The sequence below is a fragment of the Emydura macquarii genome, unplaced genomic scaffold, assembly GCF_026122565.2.
Source record: "Emydura macquarii macquarii isolate MOO-44397 ecotype Brisbane River unplaced genomic scaffold, CSIRO-AGI_Emac_v2 contig_1353, whole genome shotgun sequence".
NCBI classification, from domain to species: Eukaryota; Metazoa; Chordata; order Testudines; family Chelidae; genus Emydura; species Emydura macquarii.
Genome location: NW_027131490.1, coordinates 131,767 through 159,106, shown reverse-complemented (window position 1 = coordinate 159,106; position 27,340 = coordinate 131,767). Strand labels below are relative to the sequence as shown.

Here is a 27,340-nt window from a genome sequence, read left to right as displayed (position 1 = left end):
TAGAATTCATCTGCAGAAGTTGCAAGCTCTCTATCATCACTCCCTTTTGTTTTACTTGCTGGCAACTTGCTTAGTTGTCTTGTGGTAAATTCTCAAGATAAGCCCCATTATGATCTGGTATCTGTGCCCTTGTGAGAAGTTTTTCCTGCCTCCTTTTTCTTCTAATTCCTAGGTAACATGCTCCTTTATGCTTATATCACCAGCATATTTTACCCAAATGCCCTGAAAAGGGTCAGGAGCCAAAGTACACACATAGACTATATGAAATGGAACAAAACATTTGCATCCATAAGTCATTTCTTTCAAGATGCATTTTTTATACATAAATATTTGTGAAAAGATATACAATATAAACAATTTAGTCTGTTGATAAGACTAACTGGACCACCAAATGTATTACTCACAGTTCAGAAGCATTACAAAACACCTTCTGTTAGTTTTACTACTTCAACAAAATTCTTGTCAGTTCCAGTTTAGAGCTCAGTTGATGAAAGTTGTATCATTAACTTCTTAATCACATGAGGCCTGGTTTTACAGTTCTTACTTAAGCAAAGTTCTCATTTATTTAAATCAACTAATGTAGACTTCAACACCAGCTTTGTCTGAATTAAGGCTGTAGGATTTGGGTCATTTTCAAGTAGCAATACATAAAAAGTCACCTCTTAAAGAGGTGCTATGTGTTACTATTTTAATTAATTTGAGGCTCTCAGTATAGTCTCTAGTGCATATTTAACAATGTTACATAATTGGTAGTCTCTGTTCAGTAAATATTTGGGAATGAATGGGTTCTACCATTGTAGTGCACTGAGATGGGGAAGATAATCCAGTTAAACCCTCAGGAAGTGGGGTAGCCCCAGTAAAGAGATAACAACTTCCTTCCCCTAGCAGTGGAAAAGCATCTTCCTTTGCAAGTTGGAGCCTGTCTGGTGGGAGGGCAAGAGCCTTGGGAACTTAGCTGGACCCTTACTGGTAAAAGGGGAGTTTGCTGACTGGCAGGAGAAAAGAAAACACATTGTTGCTGGAAGGGACAAGAGAGTGGGAATGATGATAGGAAAAAGAGGTTACCACAGCCCACAAAAAGGTAAGTGCAGACTTTGTCAGATGGAGTAGGTGTGAACTCCCTACTTCCCATTGTTGTATTTGTATTTTGTTTTTTTGCTGAATTTTCATCCTAAAATGAGGATACAGAAATATGGGGACAGAAGCAGTAGAGCTTGTGATGAGATGAAAAAGCCAAAGTCATCTTTAAACACCTGGGACATCTGTCTTTCTAAATCTCAAAGATTATAGGAAAAACAATGAAAGTTCTGTGGCACTTTAAAGACTAACAAATTTAATTTTAGCAGGCATAAGCTTTCGTGAGGCTCAGCTCACTTCGTCAGATGCAGAAGTAGAAATGAGAAAGATTATAGGCTGTTTGTCTCATGATATTGCAATCTTGGGGTTGCCAGCACTAAAGCAATGTACACTTTGCTGCATTTATAGTCAAGAGAAAGAAATATACTTCTTGCAATAAATGCAAGACCATTTTTCTTCACAATTTTTCCAAAATTTTGAAGTGGGGCAATGGGATGCAGCAACTAGCAATACCATGGAGACCCACAGTGGCAGAAAGGAACTGAAATGAGGGCCAGTGATCCCAGATGAACCTTGGCAATTTTTTCATAGCTGCTCCTCCTTCTTTCCATGGATTTGTTCCCCTTGTGTGTCTCCTAGTGCAGGAATAGTGCTGTGGGATCATAGACCTGACCTCCTTTTTCTGCTTTCTAAGGGCTTCATTTGTAATGTGCTTGACAGTACTCAGCCTGGCTAGGGGTGGTTGTTTAATCTACTTAAATTTCTTCTTTAATTTTTTTTTAATAAAGAGAGGCTTTTATAGAAACCTTCCCTGGCTCTCAAATGAGAGAGTTCAAACTCTCAAATATTTTAAAGGGAAAAATGATCGCAAGATAATATTAATCTATTCTTGTTACAGTCATTTGAATGAGATGGGAAATAGTACTGCTGAGCACCAGCTATGTTCATACTATCTCTGGAAACTACAATGGTGGCATTTCTCAGGGTGCATTCACAAGTGAGATTCAAAGTGATAGTAACCATTAATAGTGCAGAACTAAGTGATGTATCACTTTACACAGTTATTTCAAGTTTGGTTAAATGCAGGGAACACAGGACTATAAATAACTGAGCAGAATCATATGTATATTAAATGAAACATTCACTTTATATATTAAAAGCAAATTAAGGTGTTAGCAAACTATTATCTAAGCCAGCCTACCACTTAGCTCACTGCAGCTGTATCCGTGAGTCAGACTATTACAATTCCCTTTAATTAGCATTTTCTGTATGGATCCCTGAGATTACAAATGAAAAGAAAGCTGTAGACTGCTGGAATCACTATCCCTAAACAGAAATAGTTTAGGAGGAACCAAAAAGGAAGGTAAAAATTGCTAATAAGAATCTTAAAACAATTAAAGCAAAAGTATGTGTAAAAGACTTAGAAACAACTAAGGATAGAAGGCCTAATGCTTGAGATATCAGACTCCAAAAATGATCATTGTACATAATTAATCCAAATCTTGTGATAGGCTATTTACCAAAAGAATGAGTTGTACATAGATACTGAAATAAGATTCTAAGGACCCAATCCTGCCAAACTTTACTTACAGGAGTATAGCATACTCACAGGATACAGGATTTGCAAGATCAGTTCCCAAACATAAAATTAAATAAACCAAGGCAGTTTAACTATTATTCTAGTTGTGGTCTTGGGAATTGAAAAAATTCACTGATACTATGGTTTTCTAATGGGTCACTTTCTGTAAATTAAACTACAGCCTCTCTCTGAACAGAGTCAAAATGGCCTCTGCCCACTTTCCTCACAGAAGGGATAAACTCAGATCATCAGTAAATGAGACCCACTACACTTGACCTAAACTATGTGACTGTTATTCCTCAAAATCAAGTTTAAAACACACAAATGTACCGTGGCAAGCAGCGTTGAAATTTAGATTTGGAGAGTGAAAACATTGAAGCTCAACTTCAGGGTTTTTTTCTTTCACTTGTGTGAAAGATTTCCCAGTGTTGTGAAATCTAAAGCGACAAACTTCAAGTGTTTTCAGCTTCACTAGACATATTCCAGACAGCTCTATTTAGCACCATTTTAAAGATTCAGTAAGAGTAAAAGTACTTATTTTTAACTGGGTGCCAGCTGGTACTGTTCAATGAAACTACTGTTTTGTATCAAATCTCCATCATGTCTAGACAAGAAAAATAAGGTATCATAGTTTGTGTGTTTTTGTTTTTTATGAAATATATTAAATAGATTTTAATTAATGTTTTTAAATGACATTTAGTACCAAGTGTAGACAGGGTTTAACATCTGTGAAAATCTTTTAGCTAATTAAGCGCAACCCTAAGGCACCCTGGTCTGCATGTAATGTAATGTTAGTTAATAACATGGTGCTAAGCTAGTTTAACAGTAAGTTAGCTCTAGCAGTAACAAGTTGAAAACGTATTTGTAAGGCCCACTTAGTGTAAGTCACATCTGAAAAAGAAAATTGAAGGTGGCAAAGAGTACTTTATATTTCATATTATTTACCATTACAGAAAAAGGAAGTGTGAGGTACTTTTCTGGAACTGCTCTGGTTTTGCAAAACTGTTCCACATCCCAGCTGATTTTATAAAAAATGAGATTTTTCTCCCAGTTCCCATAAAATTCCAAGGATGTCCAGTTATGTTGGGTCACTTGCAATAGCTCTGCTATGCTAAGAGTATTTCATTTTAAATCCAAGTGAGTTAATTCCTACTTTGGATTTATTCATACAAATTGCACAGAAGCACTTGTGAATTTTAATACATCACATTCTTTCTTGCTCACAGAGATTTATATCTTCATACAAAGTGAAGGAAACCCACAAACACATTTGGACTGACATTTTTCTTAAATAACACATTTACTTTTAAAAGAATTTATAATTAAATAACCAGATATCCAAACTTGTGATTCAGCATGCATTTGCTGAATAATGAAAGATGGCAGCTTCAAGGTACATTATATTTCTGATCTCTTTGTTAAGAAAATTTAAACAAATTCCTCATTTTTAATTGCAGCAGTTAGTGGTTAAAAATGTGAGTAAAGACTAAACTTTCTTAACATTTGCATTTCTAATCATTTAATGCCCCATTTTTACTGAGGATTATATAGCAACTTAATTGTTTTATAATAACTGGTTTGCTATGTTTACAGAATTAATTTATTTTCTTTAGCTAATTTACATAAATTTACATAATTTTATGTAATTTATAGTGGATTCTTTTTTGTTCTTGTTTGCTTTTTTGTTAGTTGCTTGAATGTCTAACTCAGCATTTGACAATTCCAGCTGAATCATACATTCTTTTTATTAGTCCAGTATTATGATTTATATTTCAGCATTTAAATCCTTTTTCTTTCTCAAAATTGATTAAATGCTAGCTTAATACAGTTAAAAAGAGGAGAAAAGGGAATAAAGAATCAATGCACAATCGTAAAAGAAAAGGATTTAATCAAAATATAATCCACCTGATGGGTAGAATACTAGTAAAATGACTTTGCACAATTAAAAATGTATGAGCCTTCCAATATTAAGAGATTCCTCTAGTCAAAGCTTACAAATGACAGTCTGTGTGTACCACTTAATCACGAATCTGTAGATAATTTTAATAAACTATGTATACAAATTTAAATAATGAAAAAAGAACTGGAGTAGAAGTGCCCAGTGATATAGAAATAGCTATACTATGGCTCAAGAAATGATAAGGAAATTGAATCTCTGGAATTAAAACAAACATACCCCCCACCACCAAAAAAAAAGTTTCTGAAACCCATACATATTGCCTAATTTTGGAAAAATGACTCAAAAGACTAACTCCTTTAAAATGAACAGTTTCATCAGTATTCAACTTGACCGTTCACATGAGAGCTTTTACAGGTTTCTGTCCTAAGTAAGTTATAATTTCATAATGGTAATATCATGGCTGTTTTCTGATCTATATAACACACTATTTTACTATTGTTTATTTAAAAAAGAATCTAAGGCTATATAACACAATCTCAACACACACTTTTTTGTTTTGTTTATAAAATCGGCAACCAGAGCATACGAATGGCAACACTATCTGCTTTTATAAATTCAGTTTGGCCTTGGACTAATTCGTGTCTGATTGTAGCAGATTGGTTAAATCTAGGACATGTTGTGATTAGAGCTTCTAGAAAAAAATCGAACTTTTAAATGTGTTCAATTCAAGGTGACCAAAACAGAACTCTTTGTGTTTTAAGTAAATTATCGAACATGTGGTTATTAAACTCCTCTTTACCAAAATTGCTCTATAGAAATATAATGGGACACTCAGACCTCTCAGAGTTGTTGTTCTCTATAGTTTTAGACAGATGAAATTGTATTGGTTACGTTCAGGTCATGTTTTCTAGCTTTAATTCTGGTTTACAAAATGCAGTATGTGACCTGGGTTGGGTGATTCAACAGTTAGTATACAGTGGGGTTAGTATTGATTTGTCCCATACTGGAAATACAGATGGGGTAAAGTGTTTAGGATTAAGGGATGGAAGTCTTTATGCCGTAGGTGGTGGGTAGTTAGAAAAATGGGGACAAAGTTAGACTCTCAATGACACATTTCCTTTTTACATGATAACCTTTCTACTAATGTATAGAGATCTGTACATTCTGAACCTTAAGTCTGGAGACTCTTTTTCCCTTCCTATTTTTTGTGCTCATGTTGTAGATGTCAAAAACAATTGAGTGGATTTTTATGTATATATGTATTCATATATTAGTATAGTATAGTATTCATATATTGTAGTTGACAGCATTGACTATTATAATGGGAAGTGTTGAGCACCCTTAAGAAGACCCTATTTTCAGTTGCTTATAATATTGCCAAAGTTCAGCAGTTTGGATTTAAACTTCTGATGTCAGGTGTCAGCCTCAGGCTGAATTTTTGTGGAAACTTTCAGCCTAAATGGTTCAGCTGTTTCTGAGAACAAGACTAGGTAAAATGCATTGTTTTGCCACTTTAAAAAATGCTGTTGATGTTTTCTTTGAGAAGCACTAGTGTCCCCATGGCTTGCAGCGGGGTCTTGAAATTTGGCAGGGAAGTGGTGTTTTTGTCTGGGAAGTGCCCTTTGCTGTCAAAAATTTGGCTAACTTATAAGCCTTTGGAAAAATGCTCAGTAGAGACGTGATAGAGTTTAACAGCTAAAATCTCCAAAGGTTCTAACCTCAGTGAGCCTGCTCCATCCTTTCACAGCTGCTAGTGCTGATCAGACTGCACATGAACCCTCCCAGCAAAGCAGTTGAACATACTCCTTCCCAAGGCTGCAGCTCCTTGCTGCTATGGGACAGGGTGTGGCTGAATGAAAGCAGGTAGCCAGTCTCTCCTGTGCTCAAGGTGCTCCTACCCTTGTTGTTACACAGGCAATGTGGAGGAGGAAGCTGCCTGAGTCAAATGCAGAGGGGACAAGAGACACACTGGGGGCAAGGAGGAAAGGAGAACACCTGGAAAAGGAGTTGGGTGAGACTGGGATGGCAGGGGGAAGAGAGAAGCTGGGGCTGTGTGCGCACGCAGGAGAAGGGGCAGCTAGGACTGAGAGCTGAGGAAGGAAAGGCCATGACTTGTTAGGCAAAAAGACTGGGGGCTAGTGAGGAACATGGTGCCAGGGTATAGGGCACTGAAAGCTAGCTTTGGGCGTAAGGGAACACTCATCAGTTGAGAAGCTGGGGAGAAGGGGAGACTGGGACTGGGAACCAGTGGGGGTAATGGATGCAGCCAGTGAGGGAAACAGATATGGCAAGAAGCCATGTTGTAGCAAGAGAACTGGGACTGGCTGGGCAAAGAAACTGAGATAAGGAGCTGCTAGGGAGGGAGACTGGGACAAAGGGTGTGGGAGGGTTAAATGAGGAGCCTGCAGAAGAAGACTGTGACTGGGAGCCAGTGGAATGAGGAGCAGGAGCTTGCATGGGGGAGGGAGCGGGAGTGACAATACAGAGGGGGATTGAAATATTATACAGGAGGAAGTGAATGACCTTGAGAACTGGAGTAACAGAAATTGGATGAAATTTAATAGTACAAAGTGCAAGGTCATGCACTTAGAGTGTAATAATAAGAATTTCTGCCAGAAACCTGGAGCTCATCAGTTGAAACTGAGAGATCAGGAGAGAGAAATGAGTGTATTGGTTGATCACAGGATGACTCTGAGCCATCAGTGTGATGTGGATGAAAGGCATATGCAATTCTAGAATGTATTAGGTGAGATATTTACGGTAGATATGGAGAAGTATAGTGCCTTTACACGAAACATTGGTGAGACCTTATCTGGAATATTGTGTACAATTCTGGTCAGCCATGTTCAATGACGATAAATTCAAACTGAAACAGGTACAGAAAAGGGCTGTACATTCCCCAATCATCCTAGTGGCCCATCTTATAAGAGGACACCAAAAGAGCTTGGCTTGTTTAACTTAGTAAAATGAAGGCTGAACAAGGATATGAGTGTTCTCTAGAAACACATTGGGAGTAACACTAGGGAAGATGAAGGGCTATTTAAGCTAACAGACAAGAACAAATGGATATAAACATGAATAAATTTAGGCTGGAAATTAAAAGAAGGGTTCTCTCCATTAGAGAAGTGATGCTCTGGAAGAGCCTCCCAACAGAAGTTGTGGAGGAAAAACAACTTAATTAGTTTTAAGATAGAGCTTGACTAATTTAGGGGTGGGATTGTATGATCGAGTTGTCTATAGTGTTGGGGGCAGGGTTTGGCAGTCCTTGAAGTCCCTTCAAATTCATGTTTTATATTCCTAAATTATGTTCAGGGATTCAGGAGGTCACCTGAAGGATTAGGAAGGATTTTTTTCCTCCTCCTTCCTTTGAAGTATCAGAGATGGTCACAGCTGGAAATGGGGCACTGGACAGGGTAGGCCTGTCTTCTGAGGTGGAATTGAGGATTTTCTCTCAGGTGCTAGATTGTCTGGTTCTTACTCACATGCTCAGGGTCTGACCGATCACTATATGAGGGGGTGGAAAGGAATTTCTCCCCAGGTCAGATTGGCAATGACTTTGGAGGGGTTTTGTTTGCATTTCTCTGCAGTGTAGGATGTGTATTACTCGCTAGCATCATCTGGGTATATCTCATATAATCAATTCCCTGCCATTGCAGGTGCCTTGGGCATTGGTGGCCCTTGGTCCTGTTCCCTGCCTGTGGCACATGATAGCATAGTATCCTCAGGGCTGTAATACTCTGGTCTAATTCCAGTTGTTGGGTTTAGTGTGATGGTGGTGGCGGGAGGCATTAGTGGCCCATGATATACCACCGGTCAGACTAGATTATCTGCTGGTGCCATCTGGTTGTAAAAATCTATAACACTTTGGAAGAAAGGCAGACAGAATGACTGAGGAATAGGGAAATGGGGACAAGGAGTCAGAATCAGGGGGGTGGTTTTGGGAGAAGACTGGGACTGACTGCACAAGGAGACTGGGTAGTCACAGAGAATGGGAGTGGGATGAAGAGAAAGGGATGGGACAGAAGGGGTCAAACTTGTGGGGAGCAGAGGTGGGAGAACACTCCTCTCCAGAGCCTGAAATAGAACTTAAATGGTCAGACTCAGGTATCTTATCTTCTGCCAGCAAATATCTGTGAAACCCACTGGCAAAGTATACGTCTCATCTCTCTCTAGTGTCTATCATCATGTATGTGGACAATCTACCATTGTTTAGTTCATTAGCCCAAGCGACAGGGCTCTATGCAGTGGATCTAAAGGTTCCGATCCAGCTGATGACAAATGTGGGAGTTAATATGATGCCACAGGATGGAAATTGGGTTTTTTAATTTGCTTTTATTAAAAAAAGCTAGAAAATTACACACACAACCTACATTGAGAACATTATTAAGATTGCCAATTCAAACCATCAAAAAATTAGGAAATACCAAAATTAAGATTGCCCTGGAGAACTCCATTCTATTTTTGACTCTGCCACAGCATTTCTATGTGTTACTAGACAGATCATTTAAACCAAACTTTTCATAGGTGGTCACTAGCTGTCTTTTTCTCCTTTTCTGGCTGCTTTGAGACCATAAGGCTCTAAGGCACTATGGTAATATAAATAATAAAATACTGTGAGAAAAGAAACCAGTTCCTAGGCATCTCAAATTGGGCACCCAAAATTATTGAAAACTTTTCATCTTAAACTATTTGTTCCTCAGCTTCCCATCTGTCAGTATGGAACTAGGGGGGTCTGGCAGAACCCATAGGAAGGGTAAGGTCCAAGAATGAAAGCTCTGGAGGATTCAAGCAGAAAATCTCAAACCAAGGAACTCTGTATTGGATAAAAGATGAATTGTGTCCTGAGAGAGTCATGCAGACAGGGCATCTGTCTGTCAGAGAGACAGCAGTTGCAGGGTTGCTGGGAGGAGGGGTGTTATGCCAAGCAGAACCGAGTTAAACAGGCAAGGACAGGCTAAGGCTTGGACTATGCTAGCAACTTATGCCTGCATAAGTACTTTGCCCAGGGGTGTGGAAAATGGACACGGATATACCCACCTAGTCCTGGGGCAGACAGTTATGTCAATGGGACGGCTTCTCCATCAACATAGCTACTGCCTCTTGGGGAGGTGGATTACCTAGGCTGACAGAAGAAGCCCTCTTATTGATGTAGATAGTGTCTTCACTGAAGCACAACGGTGGTGCTGCTACAGCGTTTTATGTGTAGAGAGGCCCTACATTTTGGTAAGATGTTATACGTCTTTTAAGATGTTATACATCTTTTGTTGCTTTTAACACCTTTTTCCTCTCTGTTCATGATGTTCCTGTGAGTTAAATAAATCATACTCTCTTTGAACATGCTGCTCTGTCACTGCAATTTCATATTGGTCACAAGATCCTGGAGAGAAATTTATAGCAGGGTCCAAAGCCAGTTAAACTTTCTGACGTAATATGGTTGGAAAATAGAGGATTCTGTGACCTGGTTGCCCAGTTTAAAAGTGGGATGAATCAGCAGGAGATACCACAAGTATGGCTCACTCCTGAATCATAACCATTCAGTGTGATTAATACCTTACAGAAGGTATGAACATTTTTTTCTTTATTTCTTTGGATTATTGGAAGTGATACCAACACTAAAATTGTCTAGTCAAATTCAAATATCTATTCATATCTGCATTACAGATCTAGGTGGAGAGAGGAAATTAGAAATTTGAGATTGCTCTGATTCATAACAGCCACCCAGACCCAAATTCTCCAGGAAAGGGAACGAAGCAGTGGGCAGTTTGCCTTGTGACCCCTCCCAGTGCCATGGGCCCTGGAATCCTTCACTGCTGAACAGCCAGCATTCCATTGGAACCCTGGCTGCTTTCCAGAGGCACTTTGTCCAAATTGAACCATCTCTGCAAAACATTTCCCCTTCAAATTAGCAAATTCCAATGATCAACTATTTCATCAGAATTTTTCTACCCAGCTCTGTTGCACTGTTGCACTGCTACTGTGTTTGTGTTTGCTACTCCCAATACATCTGCTAAGCATGATTTACCCCAAAAGGGTTTGGATTATGTGAACTCCAAAATTAGTATGGAATGCATATAATGGAATATTGAGGTCAACTGCATGTCACTTAGGCAAATGTGCTATATATATGTCTGAGTCCACAGTTTGGTGTTCGGGGTGAATCAGAAAGTGCAAAGTCAGGTGGCTAACCATACTCTCAGCCTGCTTGGAGCCACTTTAGAGAAGAACTATAAAGGAGAAGCACCACTTTGTGCAAATTAACTGAAAAATGCAGTCACTGATGATACTCGCTCTTTGACACTTCAAAAAACCAAGTGCAGCAGCTCACATAAAACAAACTGTTTAATTCACAGCAGAAAAAGCTGTCTGGCAGGCTCATTATGAACATAAAATAAAATATTGTAGTCAGGGCACAGAGGGTTGGAGACTGGGAATGAGGAAAGATTGAAAGTTAATCTACTATTGGTTGTCATAATAATAAAAATGTTTATTTAAATGATTCTTTTGATCTAGACTGTGGTATTTAAAATATTAAAAATACAGATGTGTAAGTGGTGTCACTGGGTATAAGTTTTTTTCTGTTAGCAAAGCTATTGTATTGGACCTACACATGTATCTGAGTTGTGTATCCAGCTGCGGCTACTGCCTGCCTAGTTACTACTTATTTTATTTGCAATTATTTTTTAATGTCAATACTTCTGTAAAAGGTGACTTTAACTTAGAGGGGGAAAAATATTGAGATTTTTCTGGGTAGATAAGACTTGAGATTTTAAAGTAGAAAAAATACCTTTCAAGAAAGAAAATCCTTTCTGGCTGCTTTTCTGCATCATAAGTAGGGATAAGACTTTATCACGGAGGTTATGGAATTCATGGATTCGTGAAATTACCCTTTTCAGATTCCATCCCATGACCTTGGGTGGAAGCTGTCAGCTTCTGGGGGCTGTGGACCTCTCAGGGGGTGGCAGTTCTCAACGGCTGTGGGGATCTGCAGCTCCAAGCCCCTGGCAGCGGCAGGGGCTGCTATCAGCCGGGGTGGGTGGCAGGGATGCCACAACGAAGCTGGGGCAGGCAGCAGGTACCCCATGGCTCCAACCCGCCACTCCCACTGCTGTCAGCCACCAGCAGGTGGCAGGGACCCTGTGGCTCAGAGCCGCCGGTCAGGGAACCCCCCAAGTCCCAAACCCCAAGCTGTTGCAGGCAGTGGCCCCGCAGCTTCGAGCTGTGGGCATCAGGAGGACCTCGGAGCTCCGGGATCCTTCCACTACCCAGGGCGGCTTTGAGCTCTGGGGTCCCCACCACCTTCAGCAGCTGATGGCTAAGGTCCCTGGAGCTCTCAGCTGCCACAAGGGGACCGCGCAGCTCCCAGTCACTGTGGATGGTGAGGGAACCCCACTACCCCCAGTCATGAGGGGTGGTGGGGGGTCTGGGGCTACAGGCCATGGGCAGCAGAGGGGATGTCAGAGCTCTGGATCCCTTCGCTGCCCCTGGCGGCTCTCAGCTTGGTGTCCTCCACCACCCTCGACAGCAGATAGTGGGGGGTCCCTGGAGCTCCCACACATGACAGAGGGGAATCCACCCCTGCTCCCAGCTGCTGCGCCCACCTCCCTTCCCCCAGCTGCACCGCCTCCTCCCCCATGGGCAACTCCCAGCTGCCACCCTGTTGTTTTTAGTAAAAGTCACAGACAGGTCATGGCTTCCTCATAGAATCATAGAAATTAGGGTTGGAAGGGACCTCAGGATGTCATCTAGTCCAACCCCCTACTCGAGGCAGAACCAACCCCAACTAAACCATCCCAGCCAGGGCTTTGTCAATCTGCAGCTTAATAACCTCTAAGGATGGAGATTCCACCACCTCCCTAGGTAACCCATTCCAGTGCTTCACCACCCTCCTAGTGAAAAACTTTTTCCTAATATCCAACCTAGATTTCCCCCACTGCAACTTGAGACTATTGCTCCTAATTCTGTCATCTACTACCACTGAAAACAGCCTAGCTCCATCCTCCCTGGAACACCCTTTCTGTTAGTTAAAGGCTGCTATCAAATCCCCCCTCATTCTTCTTTTCTGCACACTAAATAAATCCAATTCCCTCAGCCTCTCCTCATAAGTCATTGCTCCAGCCAGTCTAATCATTTTTTTTTTTTTTGCCCTCTGTTGGACTCTCTCCAATTTATCCATATCCTTTCTGTAGTGGCCCAAAACCAGACACAGTACCCCAAATGTGGCCTCACCAGTGCCGAATAGGGGGTAATAATCACTTTCCTCGATCTGTTGGCAGTGCTCCTACTAATGCAGCCCAATATGTCGTTAGCCTTCTTGGCAATAAGGGCACACTGTTGACTCATAAACCAGCTTCTTGTCCACTGTTATCCCCAGGTCCTTTTCTGCTGAACTGCTACCTCTCCAGTCAGCTCGCAGCCTGTAGCAGTGCATGGGATTCTTCCATCCTAAGTGCAGGACTCTGCCCTTGTTCTTGTTGAACTTCATCAGATTTCTTTTGTCCCAATCCTCCAATTTGTCTAGGTCACTCTGTATCCTATCCCCGCCCTCCAGCATATTTACCACTCCTCCCAGCTTAGTGTCATTTGCAAACTTGCTGAGAGTGCAATCCATTCCATGCTCCAGATCATCAATGAAGATGTTGAACAAAACAGACCCCAGCACCGACACCTGGAGCACTCTGCTTGTTACCAGTTGCCAACTAGACATCGAGCCATTGATCACTACCTATTGAGCCCGATGATCTAGCCAGCTTTCTCTTCATCGTATAGTCCATTTATCCAACCCACACCTCTTTAACTTGCTGATAAGAATACTGTGGGAGATCGTATCAAAAGCTTTTCTAAAGTCAAGGTCCACTGCTTTCCCTACATCCACAGAGCCAGTCATCTCATCATAGAAGGCAATCAGGTTGGCAGTTTTACTAAAAATAACCATGACAAAATCTTCATCTTAGTCATGGCAAAATTTCCCCAATACATGTTATTTTTTAAATGGCGAGGTGCTTCAATGGACATTTTTTACCATTTCTTTAAAGGTGACTTATAAAGAAATAAAAGTGGGGTTTTGTGTCTCTTATTTTCCTTATGATAAAGGTTAAGATTTTGGTTATTTTTAGTAAAAGTCAGGGACAGCTCAGGTGCAAGACGCAAAAATTCAGGAAGCCATGACCTGTCTGTAATATTTACTAAAACTAACAGGGCGGCAGCTGGGAGGTGCCCAGGGGGGAGGAAGAGGCACAGCTGTGGGGAGAGGCGGGCGCAGCAGTTGGGAGCGGGGATCCCCCGCCATGGCTTGGGGTTGCGAGGTCTCCCCACCATAGTTGGGAACTCCAGGGACCCCCACAATCCGCTGTCGTGCATGGTAGGGGAACCCGGAGCTCAGAGCTGCCGCGGGAAGCGGAGGGACTCCGGGGATCTGATGTCCCCTCGCTGCCTGTGGCTCGGAGCTGCAGGGCCCCACAGCTCCAGTCTCCGGGGTTCTCCTGCAGTGGCTCAAGGCTGGGGGGGGTCTCCCCGGGCTCCGGCGTCCCTCATGTCTGGGGGCAGCAGGGTTTCCTCACCACCTGCAGTGACTGGGAGCTGTGAGATCCTCCTGTGGTGGCTGAGAAGGCCAAGGACCCTAGCCGTGAGCTGCTGAAGGTGGTGGTGATCCCAGTGCTCAGAGCCACTGGCAGCAGTAGAGGGACCCTGGATCTCCGAGATCCCTCCCCCTCCGCTGCCCGCTGCTTGGAGCTGTGAGGCCACCGCCTGCACTAGCTTGGGGCTCCCCCATGGTGGCTCTGGACTGCGGGATCCCCCCCGCTGGTGGCAGCAGCTCTGAGCCACTGGGCCCATGCCGCTCGCTGGCAGCTGACAGAAATGGGGCTGGCGGGTTGAAGCCATGGAGTCCCTGCTGCCTGCCCCGGCTCTGCTGTGCCGTCCCTGCCACCCATCCCGGCTGACAGCAGAGGGGCTGGGTCACTGCTGCTCCAGGGGTTTGGAGCTAGTGATCCCCGCAGATGCTGAAAGCTGCCGCCCCGAGAGCTCCGCAGCCCCCAGAACCTGGGAGCTTCCACCCAGTGGCCTGAGTTCACGGGTGGAAGCTGAAAAGCATTGTTTCATGGAGGTCTCTGGCAGTCATGGAATCCGCGACTTCCATGCCCTCCGTGATAAAGTCTTATCCCTAGCCATGAGCAATGAAACAGGTTTTGGTAAAGGTTTTGGATACTAAACTAACGTGACATTTTTTTAGTTCATAATCGTTGATATCTCCCGTAGATATGACATCTACTTGTGACCAAGAGGGCTTGAGAAGATTTAGTTATGCTGCACTGAGCCCTGAGCAAAAGGCACAGCTCCCTCCCGCTTTTGTGGAGTAAGAGAAAAGGTGCAGTTTACTTCTTCATTGTGCCTGGTTAGCTACAATGGCCAGTGAATGGGCAGAGCCAACACTTCCCTCTCCTTCAACTGCTTTGCGTGCACACACTGCTCGCAGGAGATGGGCTGTTCTCCACCCAGATCCAAGGGTGGGGAGTATCTACACTGAGCAGCACAGAGGGGAGAGGGTTTACTATTCCTTATTGCTCTGCTCCACCAGTTATGGCAAAGAGTTTATATGTGGCTGCCATCACAAAGTTTATTTTTATAATTCTGAGGTAGATATAATTATTTTACCGGAAAGTGGCTTGAAATGGAAAAAAATTAGTCTCTGAGATCTTGTCTATGCCTCATTGACAGGCTTATTTACCCAACATATGAAAGGAGCAGACACCATATAGAGATGAAATAAACAGCAGAAACAAGTAGATTAAAAAAATGCAAATTGTATTACCTAAACTAAATACAGAGGAGATAAACTCTCCTCTTTTTCCCCAAAATTTACAGATGGTTGTGTTTTATTAACCTGACCTTACAGTTCTTTCTTAATCCTCAGATTTCCAGATCTGGTCTTTTGTAGGGTGTTCTAATCCAAAGGGTGCCCTAAGGAAGTCAAGGGATACAGATCTTACCAGTACTGCGTATTGGGTGGTGACTAATGTAGCCATCCCAAACTCATACCAGTTAAACCATTATATAACGCTATGCCAGCAAAAGAGTACTATACCTATGTAAGTATAATAAAAAAACATCCACTGTTACACATTTTTATCTTGTTTTATATAAGGGATATAAACCCTCATGCTTCAGGGGATAAGTCAGCCCACCGCTGCCTGTAGCTAAGAATAAAATTCCCATATAAAAATGTCTATTATGGCTTTATTACACCTCTCATTGAAGCATCTGGTATAGCTACTATTGGAAACAGGAGAATGGATAAAATGGATCACTGGTCTGATTGAGTATGGCAATTGCTATATTCCTGGAGTTTACATGATACTATAGAGATAGACTGACTTTTGCTCTGTTAGAGATGAGAAAGGGAGCAGATCTGTGTTTTGGATAACTTTGCACTCCATTACATTAGCTATTTCCCCTCATACTCAAGTCTGTCTGTATCCAGAATTAGGCTATTTTTGAACTGTGTATCTTTAATGGGCACAATAATACAAGCTTTACAGCTAGATGCACCCTTCCTTGTGAACTAAAAATGCTTATCTTCTATCCAATTTAATCTTGTTACATGAATATTAGTTGCAGCTTTAATTATTAGGTTGAGCATTTCATTTCATTTGGGTTACTCATGCTGGCTCAGCTGCACTCGCAAGGACACAGCTCAGCCTTCTGTCTTCTTGCTCTTCGGTGAGTAGTTGTGCAAGAGTGATTCAGGGTTAAAAAGAGGTTTTGTGCCACTGTTTATTAAAATAAAAGCTACGATCCTGTCACCAGGACTAGCTGGCTGGTTTTGAAGTGAGGTTTAGAAGAATTATTATTTGAAGACCTTTCGTAAACTGTGAGGAAGTCCTGTGAAATTTATAATGTGCAGTCAAATTAATGTGAAAGCTCAGTTTGGCACTCTATAGAATGTGTCCTGTCAATATGGTTTGAGCTACAGTAACCTGCATGACCTCCTTTAATCGCTCAAATGTATCCCCATGATAAATCTAGCAAAGTTGTTTTAGTCTGTACTGAGTCTGATGACTCAGGTAAAGCCCATGTGTCTTTAATAAAGCAACTGAGAGTTTATGTACCTCATCTCTGTGCTGTGTTTATGCTTTATCAAATGTAACTGTGCTGTGAGTGAGACTCTCCATGGAGAGACAGATGCACTCAGAAGACGTACAGTAGTGAGTTGTGGGCCAGTGAAGTAATAAAAAGAGATGTTGGTAAGACAATTCTTAAAAATAGGTTGGTTTTGGTACGGTGGTAATTCCTGAGTTCTGACACACAGAATAAAAAACTTGAAGCCAAACAGTCAGTTCATGTGAAGGAATCCAGCATACTTGTGAGCATTATAACACTAATGATATAACTGTTCATGGTGTGTTACTATGGGCATTGTACACATAGTATATTTACCATTCCAGCAGTTGTTGTTGTGTGTGGAGGTGGAGGTATTTTTTGTTTTTTTGTTTTTTTTTTAACTAGTTCTGGTTTATACAAATGTTTTGAGTCTAGGCCTTAAAGGAAAATAGAAGTACGTACATACAGAGAGAAAGAGAGAGAGGGAATAGACATGATGTTGTTATATAAAAATTCTATCGACACAAAAGTGGCAGGGAGGAGGAATCATGATTATAAAAAGGGCCAGTTTATGACAATTTGAATCCAAGTGAACAAGATGCAGGACTAGGAACTCAGAAGAAATTGCTTCTACTGCTGGCTTTTTTTGGTGACCTTGAGCATGTTGCCTTACTCCTGTGCTCCAGTTTCTGATTTTCTGTAAAATGGGAATACTGGTCTCTTTTGTACAGTGTTTTTAGGATCTATGGATGGAAATTGATATATAAGAATTAAGTATAATTATGTGGTCACCCTCATCATAGTATCCAAATGTCTAAAAAACATGAATGAATCCTTGCAACACCCTTGTGAAGTATGAAAGCATCCCTGTTTTAAAAATGGGAAACTGAGACACAGAGAGATTAAGTACGTTGTCCAGGGTCACCCAGGAAGTCTCAGTTACAGCAAAAAACAAAACCCAGATCTATTTAATCTCAGCTCAGTGCTTTAAATACATCCTTTTTATGCTAATCCTTATGTGTCGCCTAAGGGAAGCCTCTTACCTTCCCCCCCTTGTGAAGGGCTGGTCACTCTTGCAGTCCCAATGATTTCTTGCTAAATAGGAAGGAATCAAAATGAAAGGAGACCCTTTATATAAATACTTACAAAGAATATACTATTACCACTATTAATAATCTGACTCAGGATTGCTGAATGCAAAATATACACTGTAGCATTGGCATTGCTACTTACATGCATTTTGCCCTCTTTGTGGTTCAAATAAATCATAAGATGAGAGGCTTGGACAGATGTGGGAAATATTAGTCTTTCATGAGAAATAAGTTCTATGTGGTAGGGGATACTGTGGTTTCATAAGAGCCCTAAATCTAGAGAACAGATGGTCAGATATAAATAAGAACATGCTTTGAACTGTCAGGAGCCTTATTGGTCTTGCTGCATTTTTTGTCTATTACTTTTAAACCAGTAATATGTGGACAGGAATAAGCATGTGGCTCAGTGGAGAGCAGCAGTTCAAGTCTGACCCCAGAACATGGGGTCATACCAATTAATGTTATGTCCATGCTGTACTAAGAGGAGTGTTATAGGAGCTAAGGTCCTGCTGAGATATTAAAGAGAAATCCCTTCTCCTTATACCTCTGGCAGGAGAGCATCAATGCTTTATCAAATATTCCTTCTCTTCATAAAACAAATTCCAGGATGCTAAAGTGGGCTTGAGCTATTGCTGCTGCACTGTTTTACATTCAGTCATGTTTGCTGTTGCAGCCCTGGTTTGCTGGGAATGCTTCATCACAGATGCATATTTTAAACTTCATATATTTAAGAAAAACCTTTGAATGGATGTGGGGAGTAGATGACAAAGCTGAAAGTGGTACATTATGATAGCAGAGCATACAATAATTGGACTCCATGTGTAAATGAAATCAGTTCCTGGCTCTGACACCGACTTCTTGCATTACCTTAGGCAAGTCATCTAAACTCTCCAGGCCTCAGTTTCCCCAGGTATAAAGTGGGGATAATAATACTTCTGTCCTTCCTACTGATGTAGTGAGGGCAAACTCATTAATGTTTGAATTGCTCGGGCTCTACAGAAATGGGGTCCTACGAGTACCTAGATAGTCTTGAATCCAGACCTGAAAAACTTATAAAAGTCCATTATTGTTTGCATTGTCCTTGTAGCTGTGTTGGTCCCAGAATATTAGAAAGATGGGGTGGATGAGGTAATACTTTTTTAACTGACCAACTTGTGTTGGTGGTTGGAGAAAGAGACAAGCTTTTGAGCTTCCACAGAGCTCTTCTTAAGACCTGAACAAACTCTATGTAAGCTTGAAAGCATGTCTATCACCATCTGAAGATGGTCTAATAAAAGATATTACCTCACACCCTTGTTTCTCTAAAAACCAATGAGGCATGTAATACAATTTATTTTATGCATTCAAGAATCTGTAGAATGGAATAACTGCCAATATAAATTGATTAAATTAAATGAGAGCTCTCAAAACATAATGCTGCTAAACTAAGGATAGGATTGGCTATTTCTAAAGAATCATAGAAATGAAGGGCTGGAAGAGACCTCGAGTCCATCCCGCCCCATGCTGAGGTAGGGCCAAGTATAACTAGACCATCACTGTGTGGTGTTTATCTAACCAGTTCTTTAAAATATTCCAGTGAATGGGGATTCTACAACCTCCCTTGGAAACCTATTGTAGTACTTATATTTAGGACATTTTTTGCTAATATTTAACCCAAATCTCCCTTGCTGCAGATTAAGCTCATTACTTCTTGTCTTATCTTCAGTAGGCACAGAGAACAACTGATCACCATCTTCTTTAACAACCCTTAACATATTTGAAGACTGTCATTGGGTATCCCTTCAGTCTTATTTTCTCAAGACTAAACATGCCCAATCTCTTTTAACCTTTTAACTCAAATTGAGAGATTGGTCTGCCTAAAAAGATGTACTTGGCTTATATTGTCTTATCAGGAGGCAGAATTTGACCTTTAGAGATTAAAGCTGCTGATCCTATAATCATATGTACTAGGGTAGACTTCTTCACCTGGAATCCACACTAGAGTATCTGGCTGATTGGGGAATCTGGTTGGCAATTATGTAATGCCAGAAAGTGGCCTGTCTCTTAAATTCTTCCAAGCCTTTGGAAAACTAAACTTCTAAATGTGGAGTCATTTAAATAAGCAGAACATCATGGCATGGAGTGTACTACTATACATCCAAAAATCTGTATATTCATTATTTTTGTTCATGGCCAGTGGTGGAATCACAGCATATATTTTATATGCCCTGGTGCTAGAACTGACTCCCCAGCCCCTTAGAAAAAAAAGTATTTTCTCCAGTTTGTGTTTAAGTAATTCCAACAGACATTAATATAATATCTGTGAAGAGCAATTTCAGATTCGACTGAGCTAACATGAACAGCCCTGACAGCAATCTCCTTTTTCTAATTTGCAGCCTTTTGTATGTTGCTTTTCTGAATGCATGCTGTTTTATTTAACAGTATGGCTTGAATAAATTAAATACAGATTTAATGGTATTTAACACTATATGCATCTCTGTTATGCCTCTATAATATAACACCTCTGCTTTGAACATTCATTAGCCAAGCAAAATGCCAGAACTAAAATGATTAAAAGAAAACCAAAAAACACTTTACATTAGCTACTTTAAAAGCATGGTAAAGATGATATTCAATATCAATAAATCACACATCTGATATGTTCTATGGACACTGATCCAGAAAATAAAATGTGTACCACAGTTTTGATGTTGTCTCCTAAACCTTTCTTTCACCCTTTCCATTAACTTGATGTTTTACAAGTGTAGATTGTAGAACCCAGCACCTCCACAATCCTTAATGTGATTATCCCCACAGTACCTATGAATTACTGTTAAACCTGTTTTACAGAAGGGCAACTGAGAAATAGAGATGCTAAGTGACTTGACCAGGGTCACACAAGATGTCTATAGCGGAGCAGGGAAAGAACCCAGGTTTTCCAAGTGCTATGCTACGTTCTAACTACTGGACCTAGATTATAGACCGCTTATAGGAATTTTATCTTTCCTGTGTGAATCCCACTTCCGCTGACATATTTCAGAAAGATCTAAGTCTCTCAATTATCATAAGAAAAACTACAAATTATGGCACCTGTAAATGCATCATTGATTTCCAAATAATGCAGGTATTCTAGCATTTACTTCAAACAACATTTTAAACTTTGATGTTAGGCATCTCAACTGATCTTTTGGTACTTAAATAAGTGGCCTAATTTTAAGAAATGACAAGTACCCGCATGCCTCATCTCTGAAAATTAGAGATGCATAACACGGGTTTTGGTATCCAGCTTTCAAGTTAAAACATTTTAGCCTTTTTTGAACTGATATGACATTAAGCTTCCTTATATATATATATATACACACACTCTTAACATACTAGAGATAAATCATCATCATCAATACCTTGGGGTCACTGTACAGTAATATATGCTCCAGGGAATAGGCCAAAGTTGTATGCTGAATTTACTTCATTATGTTGTCCCCTCACTGAACTTGCAGGTGTAAGCTTATGTTGATAGTACAATTAACCCTAAAAGCATATTTATTTATTTTCTTTAGTCTTATGACCAGTGTGAGAGCTAATCTGCATGTCTATTGCATTTTCAGATGTTAACACAACAATACTTGGTTTTTCTGTAGATAGATGACATATTGTCCTGCTCCTGTATCAGTCTTGCAACCCAACTAAAGGAAAATCAACATCTTTATTAATTACTTTCCAAAAACAGACTTCCATGAATACTTGCACAATTTTAAATATGTACCATATACATCACCCTGCTGACATTTCTGCACTGATGTACTGAACAGATTTAGCAGGATTGGGTGGTGCATTGAATTAGCAAAAAGGGCAGGGGAAATATAAAGCCTCTTTTCTACCAAGTTGGCTTTGTGAAATAGTTTTGGTTGTTTCAGTCTAGTTCCATATGAACCCATATACCATCATTACAACTGGCACTCCTGCTGGAAGTCTTGGTAGAGAAGTAATGAATTGAGCAAACATGGAGACTGAACCTTGTCTATAATGCTCAGCTGTGAAGGAGAGGGAGCATTATTTGGTGCTAGTCTGAGATTACAGAACAAACTTCCAAAGGAAATAAGAACCAGCACATACCTTACAACCTTTGCTGCAAATGCAAGGCACACCACCTTGATTTTGCTTTCTCTAACAAATACAGACCAACATGTACGTATTTAAAAAAAAAACCAAAAAAACCCCCAAAACCAATACACAAAAAGTCTTAACAAAAGAAAACATTTCACCTCACTCCCAATTCTCCCCAAGGGTAAAGGATGAAAGAGATGAAATGTAACACATGACAGATGTTAGTCCGGTCACTTAGTACAATTCAGAAAGCTGCTCAGATACCACAGTAATGAGGCAGGGATAAGCACCAATACAGAATAGAAGAGAACCTCTCACCTTTAGAGGGGGTGCCCTCCAGGTTAGTATCAAGGCACATTGACAGGCCAGTGTGGAGAAACTTTTATTGCTGATGACATCCTGATAAGCATCCATGTCTAGGGCAGCCAGCCTGACCCTCTTTATTCCTGACTAGTTCTTGATTGCAAATTTGACTTCAGCCCCAGCTCTACACCTTCTCCCTCTCCCCCTTCTGTCTGAAAGGGAGTTGATTGATGCCTTCAGACAGGCCCTTTAAAGGACCATCTTTTGTGAGCTCTAAATTCCCAGGATTTTTTTAAATTTGAAGTTTAAATTATTGGGTTCCCGATTTTCTTTGAATTGATACACCCTCGTGCATATGTGTGTATATATACACACTTTTAAAATTTCTGCATTATTTTAAGCAACTCAGATTTTAAGAAATAGTTTAAACATATTTGGCATGTAAATCTATTTCAGAAGGATGTGGATTTAATCAAAAACTCTCCTAGAAGGAATTTTTTATTTGTTTTAAGAACCCAACTTTTCCTGGCTGTGAAACAGGAGGTGAAGTTGGTAGAGTTAGCATACAAAGAATAGAATCCAGGACCAGCTGTCATCAGGCTGGAAAACTACAGCAGAGCAGAAATAAAAGCTTTTATAATTATTCTTAAGTATTCGCTTCCATAATAATTTATTTAGAATGAATTATTATGGAAGCTAATAAGACTCTTATTTCCATTAATTCACATATAATCTTTGGATCCAAACCTTATAAGTTTTATTATTTGTGGTAGGATGAGAAAATAAAAGAAACTTTTTTCTTTTTCATCTTTCTTTGGAAACTTTCTGGCCTCTTTTGCGAGACAGAAATAGAAAGGAGGCTGCTGACTGCAGACTTCTGTTGGACAAACATTATAACTTACTTTAAACACACTAGTGCCCACAATTGAGCAAGACAAACAGATGGAATAAGTGCTGAAAGAAAGCTGCGTAAGCTCCACTGAGGCAAAAAAATCTTTTTTACTTTCGGGTTTTTTTTCTTACTAGAATGGCACTCTGGGGAAGGTTCTGTCACTGAGCTTTATAGGCCAGGTGTTCTACTGCAAGAAGGCAAAAAAAGAAGTGGTTAAAAAAAATAAACCCAAAAACTTTTTATTCTGTGAATATGAATGTTTTTGTAGGGGAAATCAACAGGCGCGTCAAATATCAACTTTAAAAATACCTTAATTGGCTTCTATACACTGGGTCTTTAAATATTTTCAGGGCTGATTGATATTTACCAATTTCTTTCTTTTCTATCTCAGAATGTAATAGTTGCTGCTTGACTGACTGGAAAAATAGCATTGAGAAAATTGTGATGACCACAGAAATTTTAAATTAAAAGAACCTGGTGATTTTTTTTTCTATTTCTCTTTCTTGGCATGCTTCATTATTGCATAGTTTGGAAACAACTTTTAAGAAATATTTATTTTGCTTATAGATATGAAGCACTATCACAACTAATTCTAACTGGAGGAAAAAAGCAATAATATTGCTATTTAGTATGATTGATTTAGAGTCAGACTTTAAGGCCAGAAGGGACAGTCACAGAATCATAGAAGAGTAGGAGTGGAAGGGACCTTGAGGGGTCTGTTAGTCCAGTCCTCTACTCTTAAGGCAGGACCAAGCATTATCTAGACCACTCCTGACAGGTGTTTGTCTAACCTGCTCTTAAAAATATCCAACGATGGAGATTCTATAACCTCCCTAGGTAATTTATTCCAGTGCTTAACTACCCTGACAGTTAGGAAGTTTTTCCTAATGTCCAACCTAACCCACCCTTGCTGCAGTTTAAACCCATTGCTTCTTGTCCTATCCTCAGAGGTTAAGGAGAACATTTTTTTTCTTCCTCCTCCTTGTAAAAAGTGTGTGTACTTGAAAATTGTTATCATATTCTTGCCCCCACGTCTTTTCTTCTCCAGACTAAAAGAACCCTATTTTTTTCAATCTTCCTTATAGGTCATGTTTTCTAGATCTTTAATCATTTTTTGTTGCTCTTCTCTGGATTTTCTCCCATTTGTCCACATCTTTCCTGAAATGTGGTGGCCAAAACTGGATACAATACTTCAGTTGAGGCCTAATCAGCGTGGAGCAGTGTGGAAGAACTACTTCTCATGTCTTGCTTATAACACTCCTGTTAATACACCCCAGAATGATGTTAGCTTTTTCTGCAACAGTATTCCACGGTTGATTCATATTTAGCTTGTGATCCACTATGACCCCCAGATCCCTTTCCACAGTACTCCTTCCTACACAGTCATTTCCCATTTTGTATGTGTGCAACTGATTGTTCCTTCCTAAATGGAGTATTTTGCATTTGTCCTCATTGAATTTCAATCCTATTTACTTCAGACCATTTCTTCAGTTTGTCCAGATAATTTTGAATTTTAATCCTATCATCCAATCATGATCATCTAGTCTGACCACCTGCACATTGCAGGCCACAGAATCTAACCCACCCACTCCTGTAATAGACTCATAAACTCTGGTCGAGTTACTGAAGTCCTGAAATCTTGATTTAAAGAGTTCAGTTTACACAGAATCCAACCTCTTCTCTAGTTCAAACTATCAAGCGACCTAGGCCCCATGCTGCAGAGGAAAGCTCAAAAAACCCAAAAACAAAAAAACACCCACCACAAAAACCCAATCTGACCTTGGGGAAAATTCTTTCCTGTCCCCAAATATGCTGATAAGTAAGACATTGAGTACGTTGGTGAAACCCACTAGCCAGACACCTGGGAAAGAATCCACTGTAGTAACTCAGAGCCCTCCCTATCTCCAGTCATTGTAGATATTTGTTACACAGATGGGCTAGATGCCATTTTAATCTATCTCATCATATCATCACCTCCATAAACTTCTCATACTCAATCTTAAAACAAGTTATGTTTTTTGTCCCCCTCTACTTGGGAGGCTGTTTCAGAACTTCACTCCTCTGATGGTTAGAAACCTTTGTCTAATTCCAAGCCTAAACTTGTTGATGGGCAGTTTTATATTAATTTGTTCTTGTGCAAACATTGGCTGGGAAACACCAGGGAGGGACAGAAGTTCTTTATCTGTCTGATGTATTATATCCCCCCACTTTCGTTTGGTTAGGCTAAACAAGCCAAGATTCTTAATCTCCACTCATAAAGTAGGTTCTACATTCATCTGATCATCCTAGTAACCCTTTTCTGTACTTCTTCCAGTTTGAATTAATCTTTCTTAAATATGGGAGACAAGAACTGTACATAGTATTCCAGATGAGGTTTCAACAGCGCCCTGTATAATGGTAATAATACTTCCCTATCTGTACTGGAAATACCTCACCTGACTTGCTTATTCATGGCCCAGTTCTGTCATCCTTTGTCATGTTGACTGGTACCTTTTGCTCCTGACCCTGAAAAAACTTCCTTGAAGTCAATAATACTACTCATAATGCAGGAAGTTAATTGTGTGTTAGTCTTTGTTGGACTGAAGTCTTACTCTGTGGTTGCTCCCATTCAAACCAATAGTAGTTATTTTGGAATAAGATACTATTCGGTGTGAGTCAAAGATAATAAAGTAGAGCTCTGGTCATTTCAGTGATTTATGCAAATTGGGCAAAGATGGCCCAATATCCGTGACCTATAGAAATAAAGGAAGATGTGGAATTGGTTCATATAAAAGAAATTACTGCATGAAAGACAAAGAATCTGTAATCTTGAAACTACCTTGATTTCTTGGCTTGACTTGGTGACCAATAATATTTACATTGTTTTGGAGAAAATGCATAATTTTGTGACTTGAACTGAAGACTTGTGAAGATTAGTGAAGCATATTAAAAACTCTACCAAAAACCTCCTGCATCTAACAACATCATAGCAGCTTCTGTGCCTTACAGATAATTATGATTTCCATGGAACAGACAAAACTCCTGTAAAGTAATATTTCTGTCCCTTGTGTATAAAAATGATTGCCTTACATGAATAGTCCAACTGCCAACAATGGGAATACAAGCATAAGAAAGGAAATCACAATCTAGCTCCTGGTCTTCACTTGGTAAATATCAAAATGCCAGCTGGCTTTACACTATGAGCAGAGTTTAATTTTATGCATTAACCTTCCCAGTTCTATCAGAATAAATGCTATGGTTGACAGTTAAGTACAAATACGTAATGTTAACTTTCCCTAGAGTTACCCCATGACATAAATTAAACACTTAATTCTGACTGATTGACTGATTACAAAACTTTTGCATCATTAAAGGAACTTGGCAGTAATCAATTCCAGTCATTTTCTTTGTTTTCTGTTCATTATTCTTACAGCTTCAATTGCTGAACTTAACAAACTAAATTCATTTGGGACATGGATAGTAGAAGAGGAATTAAGCAAATTATAAGGGATAACCATTCAAATGTGTTGGCGGCTTTTCGCGCGCGCACACACACACACACAAATAAGGAGAAATGAGTTCAAGTTGCCATACATAAATCAAAGGCTTTTTAGTATCATGAAACTTTATTTTTTTACACCCACAGTGTATGAAATAGTTGAGCTTTTGAAAGCTCAATGGTGCTTAGTGGCTTATGGAGGAAAAATAATTATCTTTATCTACTGATAGAGTTTTAGTTCAGTTTTCTCAAAGTAGGAAAGCAGTAGGCTTCACACAATCCTCTCCAATAGCAATTCATGTTCAACTCATTGCTGCAGATGATTGCAACTCAAATGGGTGGGCATGTGGTTGATTTTTGCTTTAAAAAGTTAGCACATTAAAATAATAATCTCAACAGATTTGTGGCATAATACAGTTATTTCTACCCCCAAACATCAAAATAATTAGCTATGGTTTATGGTAACAAATAGTGAAGTTTGTAATTCAGGTGTTTCATACCCGAATTTTAAATTCATATTCCAGCCTGACCCTACACACAACATTGAGCTGAGTTACTTGCAGCATCTGTCTACTGCATCAGTATGGCTAAGATATGTAATCAAATTTAACCCCCCAGATTTCTGTGCATGGAGACAGGGAATCCTACACTGGTGTTCCTGCAGAGACGTCTATATGTTTTTAAGTAACAAAACAACAAAATCTGGCTCTTGCACAAGAACAAGGGGCGTTCCTATTCCATGCACTGCTAGGGAATCACATCAGCCCAAAACTAGGGGCTTCCATCACCCAAAAAGATGCAGAGCATGTAGTCCTTTCCCTCTACAGATTACAATGGGCTT

General features: G+C 40.0%; 1 long non-coding RNA gene across 1 annotated transcript in view; it reads left to right on the top strand.

Annotated features, from left to right (window-relative positions):
• Nucleotides 1-1,009: 1,009 nt before the first annotated feature.
• Nucleotides 1,010-27,340, top strand: part of LOC137155372 (uncharacterized) — a 95,623-nt gene continuing 69,292 nt past the window's right edge. The window contains exon 1 of the long non-coding RNA XR_010920442.1: nt 1,010-1,081. This is a non-coding gene — a long non-coding RNA (uncharacterized lncRNA). The remainder of the gene's footprint in view (nt 1,082-27,340) is intronic.